The 21,638-nt window shown below is 45.4% G+C and overlaps 1 pseudogene; it reads right to left on the bottom strand.

The window, feature by feature from the left end:
- Positions 1 to 1,378: 1,378 nt before the first annotated feature.
- LOC123405765 overlaps positions 1,379 to 21,638 on the bottom strand; it is a 59,133-nt pseudogene continuing 38,873 nt past the window's right edge.

Raw genomic sequence — 21,638 nt, 5'->3', positions numbered from 1 at the left:
ACACATAATCCGTGCAAAATTTAAATGAAATCAGACACCAAACGCACGTTGCGTCAAGTCTGACTACTGTTTTTCCTTGTTTTTGCATGAAAAATCATAGAAGATGCACCGAATGTCAGAAATTAAAAAAATTGGCGTTCCCCTTTGTGATGATCACAAGGATGTGTGGAAAAAATTGGGTTCATGAGTGTGAAAAACATCATCGATTTATAACACTCTTTCGCCCTTACCGACATCTGTGAATTCCACATGATGTATATGTATACGTTCATCGAATCTACCCAACTTTTGCGAGAAAGTGAGAATGAACATACAAATGACCCACGCAAACTTAAACAAAATTGGGCACCAAACGCACGTTGCCTCACACGTTCGCCAACTGTTTTTTCGTGTTTTCGCATGAAAAATCATGTAAAACGCACAGAATGTCAGAAATTAAATAAATTTGGCATGCCTTCTTGTGATGATCATTAGGACATGTGGAAAAAAATTGGGTCCGTTTCATGAGTCTGAAAAACATCATCGCACTTTAACACCCCTTCCGCCCTTACCGACTCTCTTGGGTTCTGCATTATGTACATGCATATGTCCATCAAATCTACCCAACTTTTGCTAGCAAGTGAGAATGAACATACAAATGACCCATGGAAAATTTGAACAAAATCGGTAACCAAAAGCACGTTGTGTCACGTCTGAAACTGTTTTCTACGTTTTCGCATGAAAAATCATAGAAAATGCACGAAATGGCGTGACTCCTTGTGATGATCACTAGGGCGTGTGAAAAAATGTTTCTGTTTCATGAGTCAGAGTAACATCATCACATCATTGTTTAAAGTGAACAAAGATATTGAAGAAGATAAACCCGTTGGGCCCATCGTTAGAAGAGATTTGCGCCTGTTGTTATGATGCTCTGATGTAAAATAAGGTAATCCAATAATAGCCTTAAACAATGTGTGTGTTCTTTTTAAAAATAGTGTACTTCAAAAGTTTATTTGCATTTTTATGAACTATTCGTATATTATTTTTAAATGTAAGGAAGCCCGATTTTTTTTCACATATTTCAAAAATTGTTCAATATTTTCAAACATGTTTTCAGTTTCATAAATTATTTTATTTTTGCAAAATGTATTCGACATTTCCAAGTTGTTCACTGTTTTTTCAAGAAAAGTTTCGTTTTCCGGAAATGTTTAATATATAAATGTGTTATTTTGTACATATAGCTGATGCGCTGTGTAAAACCACCAGCAGTTGCTAGGTCGTGTGGTAAGCAGTGCGTCCCAAGAGTATGACGCCCTGAGTTTGAATCTTGTTATTGCCGTTTTTAAAAAATTTCCCTGCACATAAGGGGGTTGTACGGAAGCGGGCTCCTTGATCTATCCTATTTGTGGACATCTACTGGGTAGCGATGGATTCAATCTGCCCATGCTCTATCAGTATTTTGGCTCGACTGGATGCACTTCCAAATAGCACTGTTGCACTTGTAGCCAGATCCAAAACCAATCATTAAAACTCGATCTGCCTTCCTCATTCGGCCTTTAGCTTCAATATACGCTTAGCTCATACCACAAGGAGCTACTTGATGTATTCCCATATCGGTAGAGTGTCATCCTTGATGGCTCGACATGCTCATATGACAGGTCGAGGCTTTTTTGGACAGCATCGATCACTGCTCGTCCACCAGCGTGGATACAAAAATGCTCGAAGGCTTTGCGGAAGTCAGGGATATACATCTCGGTCCTTATGTTGAATAACTTCCGTGCGATGAAGGAGAGCAAAAATGACAATAGTTCTGAGTTCGGAAGAACAAGTGGTCCAATTATGGTGAGGTTGTCCTTGAGAGTCTTACCAGCAATATCCAAAAGGTCTTTTGATAGATGAATCCCAAGATATCCCCCTCGTCATCTTCCCGTTGGAATACACAGTGGTAGGCCTTGTCTTCGGCCCCAGCGGACTTTCGAGTGATGTGCAAGAGCTGAAAGCGAGCTTTTGCTCTGGATGTTGAAAGGAGCACAGCAGCACCGCCACTGCGGAACAATGCATTGGTCACCAGCATCTCATGCTTTCTCCTCATGTAGTACCTGTTGGAAATAACCACTCTGTCCGTGTTCGGGTCGGACCGGTACAACCAAACCGATTCAAAGTGTATTAGGCTAGCTTTAGTTCTTTATATACTCGTGTAAGCTACCCCTTCTAACCAGATCAGAGCTTAGACAAAGCAATAACAAAACGCAGGTGCGACACGCACCTGTTAACATCAAGTTGCCTCGTGTGTTCTTGTGAGTTTCTCTTGAGCGTATCCATCCAGCTGCTACCCTGGGTGCTTAGCTTTGCTACGTGCGTGTGCAAGTCGACGGGACCTGTGCCAACAATTGGTATCTAGAGCAAGGTTGATCTTCTAGTAACGGAAGATCATGTCGAAGGACGGCACGGAGAAGCAGCTGGCGGCGTACTCCGGTGCGGCTAAAGTACTTGCTGCTCCGGCGAGTTCGTCATACCCACGATTTGATCGCGAGAACTTCGGGGTTTGGAAGGCCCTGATGGAGTGTGGTGTCCGCGCCAACGTGTTGTGGGACGCAGTCGATCCAGGAGGCGACGCTTTCAAGAAAGGAGGAGCCGAGCACTCGAAGGATCGGCAGGCGGCATCGGCGATTTACTCGGTGATGTCGATGGATGTCCTCCAACACCTGATCGCCAAAGAAACGGCGAAGGAGGTGTGGGATACCTTGGAGCTCATGTTCGAGGGACACGACCGCGTCAAGCAAGCCAATCTCCAAACTCTCTTAAGGAACTATGAGACTTTGGTCATGGGCGACAATGAGTCCGTGGACGTGTTTGCTTCACGCGTTGCTACTCTCGTCAATCGGATCCACGCACTTGGAGAAAACCTCACGGAGGCCTCGGTTGTCTGTCGGTTCTTGCGCGCGGCTCCTCCTTGGTTCCTGCAAATTGTCACGGCGATCGAGCAGTGCGTCGATCTCGCGACACTCTCCATTGATGATCTCGTCGGACGCTACAAGGCTCAAGACGAGCGTATGCGGTATAGTCTCAGGGACGGGAAGAATGATGAGCATGTCATGCTCACGCGAGCTCAGTGGCAAGCGTTGGACTCAAGGAAAGGAGGTGAGGGCTCAAGCAAAAACACTCGCCAAGATCGTGCGCCAAACGAACAAATTCAGAAGAACGCCAGCGACGGCGCTCCAAAGAAGATAAAGAAGTTCGACAAGCGCAAGATCAAGTCGGAGTGCAAGAAACCACCAAAGGAGAAAGCTTTCATGGCCAAGGAAGGCGATGACGGCGACATGATGCTCATGGTCGAAGTATGGGAGCTAATGGACGAGGATAGTCCAACTCCTAAGGCGCCAGCTACGGAGGTTGTTACGCTCATAGAGGAGGCAGTTTATCTTCATGACAAGAAGAGGATGAACTCGGCGAGGCACGTGTGGTACCTCGACACGGGAGCTAGCAACCACATGACCGGCGACAAGGACCAGTTTCCTGAGCTCAGACTTTCGGTGGGAGATACGGTTCGGTTCGGCGATGGACGGACCGTTGACATTGCAGGGCGAGGTACTGTCCTGTTTGAGTTGAAGAATGGCGGCCACAAGGTACTCACGGATGTTTACTATATTCCCAAGCTAAAGAGTAGCATGATAAGTCTTGGCCAGCTCGAGGAGCGTGGTTGCAAGATTGTGCTCGAAGATGGCTATCTATGGGGGTATGATCGTCAGAGGATGCTAATTATGAAGGTGCAGAGGTCACCGAACAGACTCTACATCCTCAACTTGTCTCGTGTGGATCCAGTATGTCTCTTGTCGAGCATGGATGACTCGGCATGGAAGTGGCACGCACGCTACGGGCATCTAAATTTCTAGGCTCTTCGGCAACTTGGACAAAAAGAGATGGTACGTGGTCTACCGTGCATCGAACATGTCGACCAAGTGTGTGACGATTGTCTTATTGAGAAACAAAGGAGGGCCCCATTCCCAAGAGAGGAAAACTTTAGGGCGAGTAAAGTTCTTGAGTTGGTCCAGGGAGATTTGTGCGGGCCGATTACACCGGCCACCCCTGCCGGAAATAGATATTTCCTGCTCATCGTCGACGACTTCAGCAGATACATGTGGATTGTGTTGTTGAAGACGAAGGATCAAGCTTTGGAAGCCTTCAGGATAGTAAAGATGGCGGCCGAAGTGGAATCCGAAGCCAAGATGAAGGCCCTCCATACCGATCAGGGGGGGTGAGTTCAAGTCTCGTGAACTCACAAGATTCTGCAAAACACACGGGATCAAGCGGTATCTTAGGGCTCCATATTCACCACAGCAAAATGGTGTTGTGGAGCGGAGGAACCAAACTGTGGTGGCGATGGCACGGAGCATGTTAAAGAGTAAAGGCATGTCGGGCAAGTATTGGGGTGAGGCGGTCAATACGGCCGTTTATTTGCTGAACCGGGCTCCAACCAAGAGTGTGGTTGGAATGACGTCGTACGAAGCATGGTACGGACACAAACCCGCGGTTGATCATCTTCGTACTTTCGGGTGCGTGGCGCATGTGAAGACAGTGGCGGGGCATACTAGCAAATTGGCAGATCGGAGTACTCCAATGATATTGGTTGGCTATGAAGCGGGCACAAAGGCGTACCGTGCGTGCAACCCCTCGAACAACAAGGTGGTTGTGACGCGTGATGTGGTCTTTGAAGAAGCGAGGTCATGGAATTGGAACTCCACCAAGCAAGTATACCCGTCATCAGATGACATTATTAATGTCGTTTACGATGAACCTGAACATGCAGAAGCTGACGATCAACTGAAGAGGTCGTCGGGACAGAGCGATCCTCCGTACGCAGGTGCTACTAAAAACACGCCATCTAGGTCGGCTGTGTCTCTTGAGCCCGTGATCAGTACGTCACCTAGCGCTGCTGGGTGTACATGCAACAACCGAGGCAAGGGAGCCATACAAACTGCAGCCTGCAGCACGCCTGACAGCATTCCCCGTAGCGCTGGTAGCCTAGGCCGTGGCACCTCTCCTGGAGGTTCTGTTGGGGAACGTTGCATGGGAAACAAAAAAATTCCTACGCGCACGAAGACCTATCATCGTGATGTCCATCTACGAGAGGGGATTTCCGAATCAACGTACCCTTGTAGATCGCACAGCAGAAGCGTTAGTGAACGCGGTTGATGTAGTGGAACATCCTCACGTCCCTCGATCAGCCCCGCGAACCGTCCCACGAACCGTCGCGCGATCTGTCCCACGATCAAGTGCCGGTAAACGAGTAAAGAGACTTGCCGGTAAACGAGATTGAAACAGGTATGCAGATACTGACGATCAAATCTCAGGCAAGTAACATACCGAAGGACAAAGGGAATGACATACGGGATTATATGAATCCTTGGCACTGAGGTTCAAACGATAAGATCTTCGTAGAATATGTAGGATCCAATATGGGCATCCAGGTCCCGCTATTGGATATCGACCGAGGAGTCTCTCGGTCATGTCTACATAGTTCTCGACCCCGCAGGGTCTGCACACTTAAGGTTCGACGTTGTTTTATGCGTATTTGAGTTATATGGTTGGTTACCGAATGTTGTTCGGAGTCCCGGATGAGATCGCGGATGTCATGATGGTTTCTGGAATGGTCCGGAAACGAATATTGATATATAGGATGACCTCATTTGGTTACCGGAAGGTTTTCGTGCATTACCGGAAAAGTTTCGGGCTCATCGGTAGTGTACTGGGCATGCCGGGACAGGTGCCGGGGACCATCAGGAGGGGTATCACGCCCCAAGGGGTCTCATGGGCTATGGGAAGAGATAAACCAGCCCCTAGTGGGCTGGAATAAGTTCCCACTAAGGCCCATAAGGTTTGAGAAGGAAAAAACACAAGGTGGAAAGAGTTTCCAAGTGGGACGGTGGAATCCTACTCCAAGTAGGATTGGAGTAGGACTCCTCCACCTCTAATTTCGGCCAAACCTTTAGGTTTTGAGGCTGCCTCCTCCCCTCCCTCCCTCCTATATATAGTGGGGTTTTAGGGCTGATTTGAGACAACTTTTGCCACGGGAGCCCGACCACATACCTCCACGGTTTTACCTCTAGATCGCGTTTCTGCGGAGCTCGGGCGGAGCCCTGCTGAGATTAGATCACCACCAACCTTCGGAGCGCCGTCACGCTGCCGGAGAACTCATCTACCTCTCCGTCTCTCTTGCTGCATCAAGAAGGCCGAGATCATCGTCGAGCTGTACATGTGCTGAACGCGGAGGTGTCGTCCATTCGGCACTAGATCGGAGTAGATCGTGGGACGGATCGTGGGACGGTTCGTGGGACAGTTCGTGGGGCGGGTCGAGGGACGTGAGGACATTCCACTACACCAACCGCGTTTCTTAACGCTTCTGCTATGCGATCTACAAGGGTACGTAGATCGGAAATCCCCTCTCGTAGATGGACATCACCATGATAGGTCTTCGTGCGCGTAGGAAATTTTTGTTTCCCATGCGACGTTCCCCAACAGTTGGATCATGAGCTAGGTTAATGCGTAGATGTAATCTCGAGTAGAACACAAAAGCTTTTGTGGGCGGTGATGTGCGTTTTGCTTCCCTCCTTAGTCTTTTCTTGATTCCACGGTATTGTTGGATCGAAGCGGCTCGGACCGACATTACTCGTACGCTTATGAGAGACTGGTTTCATCGCTACGAGTAACTCCGTTGCTCAATGATGACCGGCGAGTGTCGGTTTCTCCAACTTTAGTTGAATCGAATTTGACTGAGGAGGTCCTTGGATGAGGTTAAATAGCAATTCATATATCTCCGTTTTCGTTTTTGCGTAAGTAAGATGCGATCCTACTAGATACCCATGGTCACCACGTAAAACATGCAACAACAATTAGAGGACGTCTAACTTGTTTTTGCAGGGTATGCTTGTGATGTGATATGGCCAACGATGCGATGTGATATATTGGATGTATGAGATGATCATGTTGTAATAGTTAATATCGACTTGCACATCGATGGTACAACAACCGGCAAGAGCCATAGGGTTGTCTTTAAACTAACGTTTGTGCTTGCACATGTGTTTACTATATTGCTAGGACGTAGCTTTAGTAGTAATAGCATGAGTAGCACGACAACCCCGATGGCGACACGTTGATGGAGATCATGATGATGGAGATCATGGTGTGACGTCGGTGACAAGAAGATCGTGTCGGTGCTTTGGTGATGGAGATCAAGAAGCACATGATGATGGCCATATCATGTCACTTATGAATTGCATGTGATGTTAATCCTTTATGCACCTTATCTTGCTTAGAATGACGGTAGCATTATGAGGTGATGTCTCACTAAAATTTCAAGACGAAATTGTGTTCTCCCCGACTGTGCACCGTTGCGACAGTTCTTCGTTTCGAGACACCACATGATGATCGGGTGTGATAGACTCAACGTTCACATACAACGGGTGCAAAATAGTTGCACACGCGGAACACTCGGGTTAAGCTTGACGAGCCTAGCATGTGCAGACATGGCCTGGGAACACATGAGACCGAAAGGTCGAGCATGAATCGTATAGTTGATATGATTAGCATAGAGATGCTTACCACTGAAACTATTCTCGACTCACGTGATGATCGGACTTGAGATAGTGGATTTGGATCATGTACCACTCAAATGACTAGAGAGATGTACTTTTTGAGTGGGAGTTCTTAAGTAATATGATTAATTGAACTAATTGTCATGAACATAGTCTAATGGTCTTTGCGAATTACGATGTAGCTTGTGCTATAGCTCTACTGTTTTTATATGTTCCTAGAGAAAATTTAGTTGAAAGTTGATAGTAGCAAACTTTGCAGACTAAGTCTTTAAAACCGAGGATTGTCCTCGTTGCTGCGCAGAAGGCTTATGTCCTTAATGCACCACTCGTCGTGCTGCACCTCGAGCGTCGTCTGTAGATGTTGTGAACATCCGACATACACGTTTCTAATGACTACATGATAGTTCAGTACAAATTCCTTAATGGCTTAGAAGCAAGGCGCCAAAGACGTTTTGAAACGTCATGGAACATAAGAGATGTTCTAAAGAGATGAAATTGTGATTTCATGCTTGTGCCCTTGTTAAGAGGTATGAGACCTCCGACAAGATTCTTTGTCCACGAAGTAAAGGAGAAAAGCTCAATCATTGAGTGTGTGCTCAGATTGTCTGAGTACGACAATCGCTTGAATCAAATGGGAGTTGATCTTCCAGATAAGATAGTGATGGTTCTCCAAAGTCACTGCCACCAAGCTGTGAGAGCTTCGTGATGAACTATAACATATCAAGGATAGATACAATGATCCTTGATCGATTCGCGATGTTTGACACTGCGAAAGTAGAAATCAAGAAGGAGCATCGATAGTTGATGGTTAGTAAAACCACTAAGTTTCGACAAAGGCAAGGGCTAGAAGGGATACTTCGTGAAACGGCAAAGCAGTTGCTGCACTAATGAAGAGACCCCAGATTAAACCCAAGCCGGGGACTAAGTGCTTCTGTTATGATGGGAACGGTCACTAAGGCGAAGCAACTCTAGATACTTGGTAGATAAGAAGGCTGGCAAAAGTCGAAAGAAGTATATTTGATATACATGATGTTGATGTGTACTTTACTAGTACTCCTAGTACCACGAGGGTATTGGATACCGGTTCGGTTGCTAAGTGATTAGTAACACGAAATGAAAGCTACGGCATAAACAGAGACTAGCTAAAGGCGAGGTAACGATACGTGTTGGAAGTGTTTCCAAGGTTGATATGATCAAACGTCGCACGCTCCCTCTACCATCGGGATTGGGGTTAAACCGAAATAATCGTTATTTGGTGCTTGCGTTAAGCATGAACATGATTGGATCGTGTTTATTGCAATACGATTATTCATTTAAAGAGAATAATGGTTACTCTATTTTCTTGAATAATCACCTTCAATGGTTTATTGAATCTCGATCGTAGTGTTACACATGTTCATGATATTGGTGCCAAAAGGTACGAGGTAATGATGATAGTACCACTTACTTGTGGCACTGCCCTTGAGTCATGTTGGTATAAATTGCATGAAGATGCTCCATGCTGATGGATCTTTATACTCACTTGATTTTGAATCACTAGTGACATGCAAATCATACCACATGAGCAAGGCCTTGTTTTCATTGAGATGAAACAAGATAGTAACTTGTTGGAAGTGATACATTTTGATGTATGCAGTCAAATGGGTGCTGAGGCACGCAGTGGATATCATTATGTTCTTACTTCAATGACGATTTGAGTGGATACAAGAGTATTTACTTAATGAATCACAAGTCTGAAATATTGAAAAGTTCAATTCTGTTTCGGAGTGAAGTTCGTCGTAAGAAGAGGATAAACTGTCTACGATATGATCATAGAAATGAATATCTGAGTTAAGAGTTTTGGTACGCAGTTAAGACAATGTGGAAATTGTTTCACAGTTCATGCCACCTGGAACATCATAGTGTGATGATGTGTCTGAACGTCATAGCCACACACTATTTGGTATGGTGCATGCTATGATGTCTCTTATCTAATTACCACTATCGTTTATGGGTTATGCATTAGAGACAACCGCATTCACTTTAAATAGGGCACCGCGTATTTCCGTTGACATGACACTCTATAGACTGAGGTTTAGAGAAGTCTAAACTGTCGTTTCTTGAAAGTTTGGGGCTTCGACACTTATGTGAAAAAGTTTCAGTCTGATAAGCTCGAACCCAAAGCGGATAAATGCATCTTCATAAGATATCCAAAACAGTTGGATACATCTCCTATCTCAGATCCGGAAGCAAAGTGTTTGTTTCTAGAAACGGGTTCTTTCTTGAGGAAAGGTTTCTCTCGAAAGAATTGAGTGGGAGGGTGATAGAACTTGATGAGGTTATTGAACCATCACTTCGACTAGTGTGTAGCAGGGCACAGGAAGTTGTTCCTGTGGTGCCTACACCAATTGAAGTGGAAGCTGATGATGGTGATCATTGAGCTTCGGATCAAGTTACTACAAACCTCGTAGGTCGACAAGGTCGCGTACTACTACAGAGTGGTATGGTAACCCTGTCTTGGAGGTCATGTTATTGAACAATAATGAACCTACGAGCTGTGGAGAAGCGATGGTGGGCCCGGATTCCGACAAATGGCTGGAGGCCATGAAATCCGAGAGAGGATCCATGTATGAAAACAAAGTGTAGACTTTGGAAGAACTACTTGATGGTCGTAGGACTATTGAGTAAAGATGGATCTTTGAAAGGAAGACAGACGACGATGGTGATAAGTCACTATTAAGAAAAGCTCAACTTGTCGCAAAGATGTTTCCTACATGATCAAACAGTTGACTATGGTGAGACTTTCTCACTCGTAGCGATGCTAAAAGTCTGTTAGAATTATGTTAGTAGTTGTTGCATTATTTTTGAAATATTGCACATAGGATGTCAAAACATTGTTCCCTCGACGGTTTCCTTGAGCAAACATTGTATGTGATACAACCAGAAGGTTTTGTCGATCCTAAAGATACTAACAAGTATGCAAGCTCCGGCGATCCTTCAATGGACTGGTGCAAGCATCTCGGAGTTGGAATATACACTTTGATAAGATGATCAAAGATTTTGGGTTTGTACAAGGTTTATGAGAAACTTGTATTTCCTAAGAAGTGAGTGGGAGTACTATAGAATTTCTGATAAGTATATGTGGTTGACATATTGTTGATCAGAAGTAATGTAGAATTTCTGTGAAGCATAAAAGGTTGTTTGAAAGGAGTTTTTCAAAGGAATACCTGGATTGAGCTACTTGAACATTGAGCATCAAGATCTATGGAGATAGATCAAAACGCTTAATAGAAGTTTCAACAAGATGCATGCCTTGACAAGTTTTTGAAGGAATTCGAAATAGATCACCAAGAAGGAGTTCTTGACGGTGTTGTAAGGTGTGAATTTTAGTAAGACTCAAAACCCGACCACGGCAGAATAAAGAGAATAGACGAAGGTCGTCTTCTATGCCTTAGCCGTAGACTCTAAAGTATGCCATGCTGAGTACCGCACCTGATGTGTGCCTTGCAGCAAGTCTGTTAAGAGGTACACAGAGTGATCCAGGATTGAATCACTGATCAGCGGTCAAAGTTATCCTTAGTAACTAAATAGACTAAGGAATTTTTCTCGATTATGGAGGTGGTTAAAGAGTTCGTCGTAAAGGGTTACGTCGATACAAGATTTGACACTAATCCGAATAACTATGAGTAGTGAAACAGATTCGTATAGTAGAGTCGATATTTGGAGCATTTCTGAATAGCACATAGTAGCAGCATCTATAAGATGACATAAAGATTTGTAAAGAACACACGAATCTGAAAGTTTCAGAACCGTTGACTAAAACCTCTCTCACGAGCAAAATGTGATAAGACCCCTTAACTATATGGGTGTTGGATTCGTTGGAATCACATGGTGATGTGAACTAGATTATTGACTCTAGTGCAAGTGGGAGACTATTGGAAATATGCCCTAGAGGCAATGATAAATTAGTTATTATTATATTTCTTAGTTCATGATAATCGTTTATTATCCATGCTATAATTGTATTGATTGGAAACACAATACTTGTGTGGATACATAGACAAAACACTGTCCCTAGTAAGCCTCTAGTTAACTAGCTCGTTGATCAAAGATGGTCAAGGTCTCCTGGCCATAGGCAAGTGTTGTTACTTGATAACGGGATCACATCATTAGGAGAATCATGTGATGGACTAGACCCAAAACTAATAGACGTAGCATGTTGATCGTGTCATTTTGTTGCTACTGTTTTCTGTGTGTCAAGTATTTGTTCCTATGACCATGAGATCATATAACTCACTGACACCGGAGGAATGCTTTGTGTGTATCAAACGCCGCAACGTAACTGGGTGACTATAAAGATGCTCTACAGGTATCTCTGAAGGTGTTCATTGAGTTAGTATGGATCGAGACTGGGATTTGTCACTCCGTGTGACGGAGAGGTATCTCGGGGCCCACTCGGTAATACAACATCACACACAAGCCTTGCAAGCAATGTGACTTAGTGTAAGTTCGGGATCTTGTATTACGGAACGAGTAAAGAGACTTGCCGGTAAACGAGATTGAAATAGGTATGTGGATACTGACGATCGAATCTCAGGCAAGTAACATACCGAAGGACAAAGGGAGTGACATACGGGATTATATGAATCCTTGGCACTGAGGTTCAAACGATAAGATCTTCGTAGAATATGTAGGATCCAATATGGGCATCCAGGTCCCGCTATTGGATACTGACCGAGGAGTCTCTCGGGTCATGTCTACATAGTTCTCGAACCCGCAGGGTCTGCACACTTAAGGTTCGACGTTGTTTTATGCGTATTTGAGTTATATGGTTGGTTACCGAATGTTGTTCGGAGTCTCGGATGAGATCACAGACGTTATGAGGGTTTCCGGAATGGTCCGGAAACGAATATTGATATATAGGATGACCTCATTTGGTTACTGGAAGGTTTTCGTGCATTACCGGAAAAGTTTCGGGCTCATCGGTAGTGTACTGGGAGTGCCAGGACGGGTGCTGGGGACCATCAGGAGGGGTATCACGCCCCTAGGGGTCTCATGGGCTATGGAAAGAGATAAACCAGCCCCTAGTGGGCTGGAATAAGTTCCCACTAAGGCCCATAAGGTTTGAGAAGGAAAAAACACAAGGTGGAAAGAGTTTCCAAGTGGGAAGGTGGAATCCTACTCCAAGTAGGATTGGAGTAGGACTCCTCCACCTCCAATTTCGGCCAAACCTTTAGATTTTGAGGCTGCCTCCTCCCCTCCATCCCTCCTATATATCGTGGGGTTTTAGGGCTGATTTGAGACAACTTTTGCCACGGCAGCCCGACCACATACCTCTACGGTTTTACCTCTAGATCGCGTTTCTGCGGAGCTCGGGCGGAGCCCTACTGAGATTAGATCACCACCAACCTCTGGAGCACCATCACGCTGCCGGAGAACTCATCTACCTCTCCGTCTCTCTTGCTGGATCAAGAAGGCCGAGATCATCGTCGAGCTGTACGTGTGCTGAACGCGGAGGTGCCGTCCGTTCGGCACTAGATCGGAGCGGATCGTGGGACGGATCGCGGGACGGTTCGTGGGACGGTTTGCGGGGCGGATCGAGGGACGTGAGGACGCTCCACTACATAAACCGCGTTTCTTAACGCTTCTGCTATGCGATCTACAAGGGTACGTAGATCGGAAATTCCCTCTCGTAGATGGACATCACCATGATAGGTCTTCGTGCGCGTAGGAAATTTTTGTTTCCCATGCGACGTTCCCCAACAATAGGAACATATACTTGACAAGCAGAAAACAGTAGCAACAAAATGACACGATCAACATGCTACGTCTATTAGTTTGGGTCTAGTCCATCACATGATTGTCCTAATGATGTGGTCCCGTTATCAAGTGACAACACTTGCCTATGGTCAGGAAACCATGACCATCTTTGATCAACGAGCTAGTCAACTAGAGGCTTACTAGGGACAGTGTTTTGTCTATGTATCCACACATGCACTGTGTTTCCAATCAATACAATTATAGCATGGATAATAAACGATTATCATGAACAAAGAAATATCATAATAACTAATTTATTATTGCCTCTAGGGCATATTTCCAACAGGTTCACGTGATGGTGGTATGACCCAGAGTCCACCAAGCCACGTGCATGGGGCTGATGGTTCTCTTGTACGTGCACCAGTTTCACCTGGTTCACCTCGTGGATGTGTAGCCAGCCTAGGGGTGCTCCAATCTCTAGAAATCGGGAGTGTGGCAGCTTCAGCAGAAAATTCTTTGTCTTCGACGAAAGAGGAGACGAGGGAACGTCCCCCAACACCAATACGTCTTCGATCAGTGGTGGATTTATATCCGAAGGACACATTTGAAACCATAAATCCGGTAAAAATTAAGAGAAGAGGACGACAATGTTTGCTTAGTGTCGAGGAACCGACAAAGTTTGAAGAAGCAAACACGGAGGAGTGTTGGCGTCGTGCTATGGATGAGGAGTTGGGGTCGATCCGAGACAACAAAACATGGGAGCTCGTGGATCCTCCCAACGGCCATAAAATTATAGGGCTCAAGTGGGTGTACAAGGTAAAAAAGGATGCCCGATGGAAATCTTGTGAAGTACAAAGCAAGGCTCGTAGCTAAGGGATACGTGCAAGAGCAAGGTGTGGATTTCGAAGAAGTGTTTGCTCCAGTTACAAGGATGGAATCGGTGAGGCTAGTTATAGCTCTTGTGGCTCAAGAATCTTGGAGGCTACATCACATGGATGTAAAATCCGTGTTTTTGAACGGGGAGTTGGAAGAAGAAGTTTATGTCAAGAAACCACCGGGGTACATCAAAGAAGGAGAGGAACACAAGGTGCTGAAACTACACAAGGCATTGTACGGGCTATGTCAAGCTCCTCGTGCATGGAACATCAAGCTTGACCGTACACTGGTTTCTCTTGGTTTTGAGAAAAGTCCACTAGAGCACGCTATCACTAGTAGAAAACAGGGCATTGAGCCAACCACATTGGACCCGGATTGGATATAAACCGGTTCTAAAGGGTCTGTCCGCTGGGCCCCCTCCCTGCAGCAAATGGCCGTAAGGCCTTTAGGACCGGTTTGTAACACAAACCGGTCCTAAAGGTTTTTGGACCGGTTGCTGCAGGGAGGGGGGCCCAGTGGACAGACCCTTTAGAACCGGTTTGTATCACAAACCGGTGCTAAAGGTTTTCTCATTTTTGCAGCAACTGCGGGGCCCCGCTGTCAGACCCTTTAGCACCGGTTTTTGACACAAACCGGTCCTAAAGCCCTCCTCTCCTTCCTCCCCGAGCACCCCTATATTCCACCCCATTTTTTCTAGCTCCATTTTTTCTAGCTCGAGCTCAACTCCATTTTTGCTCCCTCCTTCCTCTTGGGAGCTCTAATCCATCCCCATTTTTCTCCACCATTTGTCAAGATTGTTGGCACCCATCGGTCCTATGGTTAGCATCAACATTCCCTCTTCCGGTATTGCAAGTTTTGCTCGTTTTCTTGCTCATTTCATTTTTGTTGTGCTAGCTAGGTGTTTGATGAAATGCCTAAGCTAGAGAGAGTTCATCATTTGTTATGTATACATATGCAATTTGAGCTCAAATTTAATTATGATTTGTGGTTTTTTTTAGTGTCGCGCGCCTTGTCCCCTTCCTCACCGCCGTCGATCGCCCCGTCACCGACACAACCTTGGTGAGCCTATTGTTTTTATTTACCAAAACAAATTTTGATTTGTATGATTTACATATTTACTTGTATATAATTTTCTTATTGTGTAAGATTTTTTTATATGTATAGCGCCATGGTTTTGATATCCGTCCCCGTTGGCCCTCGTCCAGTCTATGATTCGGATGTGGTATATTATCTTTTAGAACTACATATTTTTATTTTCTGATCATATGACAATTAATTACGCCGACCAACTTGACATAGATATTTTTATCTAGGAGGTAGTGGAACCGGAAATGCCAATCGACCCTATTGTTGAGAAGTTACACTTAGTTGAACAAGAAAATGTTGGCCTGAAAGAAAGATTGAAAAAAACTGAAGAAAGGTTGGAAAAAACTGAAAGAGAGAAGATGACCTTGGAAAAGGTTCTTGCCGGTGTCGTCGATGGTCACAAGAGCGAGATGGACGCAATGCGTCTGAAGATTAGAAATATTAGAAAATATGCAATTAGTAAAGAGGCTTGGTATCATTATGCCGTCGGGTCAATTGTTACCTTTGTTGCGATTTTGATCGCATTTGTTGTTGTTTTTAAATGCATTAATTAGAGAGAGTTTTTATGGTTGGTTTCAGTGTGTGTTTTTATGAGAACTATATATGTATGGTCACTACGCTACTTTGGTTTTAACGTGTGATGAACTTTTTGTATTAATTAATTAATTTAGTCATGATGATTTAGCATAATGGTTTTTGATAAATTTATATAATGCAGATGAACCGGCAATGGATGTACAGTGATCGACGTCGTCCCGAATTCCTTAAAGGCATGCATAGTTTTCTCAATGTGGCTGAGAAAAACAGGTAGAATGGATTTATTTTTTGTCCATGTAAAAAATGCCAGAATAAGAGGAATTTCCCTAACTCAAGAACCATACGCACCCACCTGTTGCAAGAAGGCTTCATGCCAAGTTATTTTTGTTGGACCAAGCACGGAGAAAGAGGGGTTGTAATGGAAGACAATGAAGAAGAAGAGGATAATGATAACTATCCTATGTTCGGTGAACACGGTGATACTGAAATGGGGGAAGACGAGCCTGAACTTGAGGACATTGTTGATGAGTGTGATGATGATCTTCGTCAGGTCATTCGTGAAGAACAGATAAACTGCGGAAGTGAAAACGAGAGGTTGAAGTTGGAGCGCATGTTAGAAGATCACAAAAAATTGTTGTACCCAAATTGCGAAGATGGCCAGAAAAAGCTGGGCACCACCCTGGAATTGCTGCAATGGAAGGCAGAGAATGGAATATCTGACAAGGGATTTGAAAAGCTACTGAAAATAATGAAGAAGATGCTTCCAAGAGATAATGTGCTGCCCTGCAGTACGTACGAAGCAAAGAAGGTTGTCTGCCCTCTAGGATTGGAAGTGCATAAGATACATGCATGCATCAATGACTGCATCCTCTACCGCGGTCAGCACGAGAATTTAAATGCCTGCCCGGTATGCGGTGCATTTCGGTATAAGATCAGGCGAGATGACCCTGGTGATGTTGAGGGCGACGACCGCCCCAGGAAGAGGGTTCCTGCCAAGGTGATGTGGCATGCTCCTATAATACCACGGTTGAAACATTTGTTCCGAAACAAAGAGCATGCCAAGTTGCTGCGATGGCACAAAGAAGACCGGAGGGAAGACGATATGCTGAGACAACCCGCTGATGGGTCGCAGTGGAGAAACATCGACGATAAGTACGAGGACTTTGCACGTGACCCAAGAAACTTAAGGTTTGGTCTAAGTACAGATGGCCTGAATCCGTTTGGGGAGCAGAGTAGCAGTCATAGCACCTGGCCCGTGACTCTATATATCTATAACCTTCCTCCTTGGTTATGCATGAAGCGTAAGTTCATTATGATGCCAGTGCTTATCCCAGGCCCGTCGCAACCCGGCAACAACATTGATGTGTACCTGAGGCGACTGGTTGATGAACTTTTAGAGTTATGGGCTGACGAAGGTGTACGTGTGTGGGACGAGTACAAACAGGAGGAATTTGACCTACGAGGGTTGCTGTTTGTAACCATCAATGATTGGCCCGCTCTTAGTAACATCTCAGGACAGTCAAACAAGGGATACAGCGCATGGACACATTGTTTAGGCGAGACTGAAAGTATACATATAGGCAAGAATGTGTACCCGGGGCATCATCGATTTCTTCCAGACAGGCATCCCGTAAGAAAGAAAGGAAAGCATTTCAAAGGCGAGGAAGATACACGGAGGAAGCCAACCCTCCCTAAAGGTACTGATATATATGACATGGTCAAAGATATAAAAGTAATCTTTGGTAAGGGTCCTGGCGCACAATCTGTTCCGAATGACGCCGACAACCACGTAGCCATGTGGAAGAAGAAATCTATATTCTGGGAACTACCCTATTGGAAATTCCTAGAGGTTCGCTCTGCGATCGACGTGATGCACGTGACGAAAAATATTTGCGTGAACCTGCTAAACTTATTGGGCGTGCATGGGAAGAAGTCGAGAGATACACCAAAAGCACGGCTGCACCACCAACGTATGCACGAACGAGACGACCTGATGAATCGAGAGAATTTCAAAGGTCCTGCCAGCTACGCTCTTACCAAGGAAGAGAAGGAGATCTTTTTCCAAGTCCTGAGCAGTATCAAGGTCCCGTCTGGCTACTCGTCGAACATAAAAGGAATACTAAACCTGGAAGAGAAAAAGTTCCAAAACCTAAAGTCTCATGACTGCCACGTGATCATGACCCAGTTACTTCCGATTGCATTGAGGGGGCTTCTGCCAGAAAACGTGCGAGTACCCATTATGAAGCTATGTGCATTCCTCAACGCAATTTCTCAGAAGGCAATCGATCCAGCAACTCTACCAAGTTTACAGAAGGACGTGGTCCAATGTCTTGTCAGCTTCAAGTTGGTGTTCCCACCATCCTTCTTCAATATTATGACGCACCTCATAGTTCACCTAGTCCAAGAGATTTCCGTTCTCGGTCCTGTATTCTTACACAATATGTTCCCCTTTGAGAGGTTCACGGGAGTCTTGAAGAATTATGTTAAAAAACGTGCTAGGCCAGAAGGAAGCATGGTCAAGGGCTATGGAACAGAGGAGGTCATTGAGTTTTGTGTTGACTTTATTCTTGACCTGAACCCGATCGGTGTTCCTCAGTCGCGCCATGAGGGGAGACTGCATGGAAAAGGCACGCTAGGAAAGAAATCAACAACATGTATGGACGAGCAATCTTTCACTCAAGCACACTACACAGTTCTAGTTAATTCCAGCTTGGCGGCTCCATATATCCAGGAACACAAGGATATTTTACGCTCGGAATACCCGGAGCAACCTGAAGATTTCATTGCTAAAGAACACGCGAAGACTTTCGGCGGTTGGTTGCAAAGACGTCTCATTAATGGCAACATTGTTGAAGATGAGCTATACTTGTTGGCCAAGCAACCATCTTCGACTGTATTGACCTTTAAAGGGTACGAGATAAATGGTAACACATTTTACACGGCAGACCAAGATAAAAAGAGCACCAACCAAAACAGTGGCGTCCAGTTTGATGCAAAAGACGACAACGGGCAAAGGGTCACATACTATGGTTACATAGAGCAGATATGGGAACTTGACTACGGACCTTCCTTTAAGGTCCCTTTGTTCTGGTGCAAATGGTTCAACCTGTCAGGCGTGAAGGTAGACCCGAAGTACGGAATGACAATAGTGGATCAGAAGAATCTTGGGTACGGCAATGATCAATTCGTCCTAGCCAATGATGTGGCTCAGGTTTTCTATGTGAAGGACATGTCTAGCAGACCGAGAAAAAGAAAAGATAAGGAAGCGAATACATCAGACAATGAGCCAAGGCGCCACATAGTTCTTTCAGGAAAAAGAAACATCGTGGGAGTCGAGGACAAGACAAAAATGTCAGAAGATTACAATAAATTTGATGAAATTCCTCCCTTCAAAGTCAAAGATGATCCAAGCATCCCGTTAAATGATGAAGATAGTCCATGGTTACGGCGCAATCAGAAGAAAGGCAAGAAGAAAAATAGATAGGGGGTGTTGTTGGTGATGTGTAATAATGTATTAAACCTTTTATGTAATTGTGTTGACCATTTTGATAAATATTAAAAATTTAACCAGTTTCCACTAAATTTGTCCATTTTCTTAAATATCATTTTTATTTTTAAGTGTAAAAATGAAATTTTGACAATTTGTAAATAAATGTAAAAGAAAACAGAAAAGGGAAACAAAAAAGAAAAATAAAAGAAGAAACAGGAAAAAGAAAAAGGAAATAAAAAGAAAAAGAAAACAGGAAACAGAAAAAAGGAAAAAAGAAAAATAAAAGAAGAAACAGGAAAAAGAAAAAGAAAACAAAAAGAAAAAGAAAAGAGGAAACAGAAAAAAGGAAAAAAGAAAAATAAAAGAAGAAACAGGAAAAAGAAAAAGGAAACAAAAAGAAAAAGAAAACAGGAAACAGAAAAAAGGAAAAAAGAAAAAGGAAAAAAACCTTTAGGACTGGTCTGTAACAACAACCGGTCCTAAAGATGGGTTCGGTTCGCGCCCGAATTTTGGACCCTTTAGCACCGGTCTGTGTTAACAACCGGTGCTAAAGGGTCTTTAGCACCGGTTGTTAACACAGACCGGTGCTAAAGGCCCTATACCTCTACGGGGTCGCCAACTTCTCGCCTTCCCGCGCGTCTCTCCTCGCCTTCTCTCCTCGCCGCCTCTCTCCTCGCCGACTCGCGCCGCCTCGCCGGCCGACGATCCTCGGCGCCGCCTCCTCGCCGCGCCGTCGCCTCCTCGCCGCGCCGCCGCCTCCTCCCGCGCGCGGCCGCTGCCTCCTCGCGCGTCGCCTCCTCGCCGCGGCGCCGCCTGCTCGCGCACCGCCGCCGCCTCCTCGCGCGCGCCGCCGCTGCCTCCTCGCCGCGCCGCGGCCTCCTCGTGCCGCGGCCTCCTCGCGCCGCCTCGCCGACCGACGATCCTCGCCGCCTCCTCGCCGCGCCGTCGCCTCCTCGCCGCATCGTCGCCTCCTCGCCGCGCCGCCGCCTCCTCGCCGGTCCTCGCCGCCTCCTCGCGCGCGGCCTCCTCGCGCCACCTCCTCGCCGATCCTCGCGCCGCCTCTTCGCCGCGCCGTCGCCTCCTCGACGCCTCCTCGCGACGCCTCCTCGCCGCCTCCTCGCGCGCCGCGCCACGCTGCCTCCTCGCCGCCCCACTTCGTCTTCTTCACGTAAGGTATATCCATATTTTCGTATATCCATATTGTTGTATGCTTGTAATTATAACCGTCGATATGAGTTTTTTTCCGGCCCGAATAGGACATCCTATAAAAAAAAGTTACGTGAAGCCGCCTTCATCATATTCCGACGATTCCGTAAAACCCTAAACCGACGATTCCGACGATTCATAGTTTACCCTAAACCGACGATTCCGACGATTCCGTAAAACCCTAAACCGACGATTCCGACGATTCATAGTTTACCCTAAACCGACGATTCCGACGATTCCGTAAAACCCTAAACCGACGATTCCGACGATTCATAGTTTACCCTAAACCGATGATTCCGACGATTCCGTAAAACCCTAAACCGACGATTCCGACGATTTCGTAAAACTTTCCGATGATTACAATTCCGTAAAACTTTCCTACGATTCCGACGATTCCATAACTGCGGGGAAAGTTTCCGACGATTCCGTAAAACTTTCCGACGATTCCATAAAACTTTGCGACGATTACGACTCCGACGATTCCGTAAAACTTTTCCGTAAAATTTCAGGTTCCGTAAAACTTTTCCATAAATAATTTTGGTAAGTTAAATTCTTGTTACTAGCAGGTGTTGAGCTATGGATCCCCAAGAACCACATGATCAGCACGCCGATCAGCTCGCGGGAATGGGTGAGGCGGAGAAGGAAAGATACATGTGCCAGATGATTTTTGAAGATGCAACGGCCATATATCATGATGACGACGGTGGGCATGCGTTTAGCAATCAATTTTTGAACGACTCCGTGACGGAGCTGAGAATATAGAAGATGTAGTAGATGCAGAAGTGCCCTCCGGAACAAACTCTGCCAATGTATATCTCAAGTCACTGTTGACGCAACAATTAATTTGTATTGCACTTACTAACGAATCATTATTTTCTCGTTTAGGTGCCCTCCGGAATACCTAGCGCAAGTACTGAGACAAAGTCGAAACGAGGCCCGGCCGCAAGGTTGAAAGATACTGCAAGGTACTCGATCGATAAAGTTGCTGCTGATGGCAAACCACTGGAACCCCCAGAAACTTATCGCAAATTTGTAAATCAGTGCGGAGTTGTTGTAAGAGACCTGGTCCCGATCAACTTAATAGAATGGAATAAGCCGAAGACCGGCGCCAACGTTGGAGCTACTTATGTCGA

Source organism: Hordeum vulgare, chromosome 6H (genome assembly GCF_904849725.1).
Source record: "Hordeum vulgare subsp. vulgare chromosome 6H, MorexV3_pseudomolecules_assembly, whole genome shotgun sequence".
NCBI classification, from domain to species: Eukaryota; Viridiplantae; Streptophyta; class Magnoliopsida; order Poales; family Poaceae; genus Hordeum; species Hordeum vulgare.
Note: the sequence above shows the minus strand (reverse complement) of the source record. Positions and strands in the feature narration are given on the sequence as shown.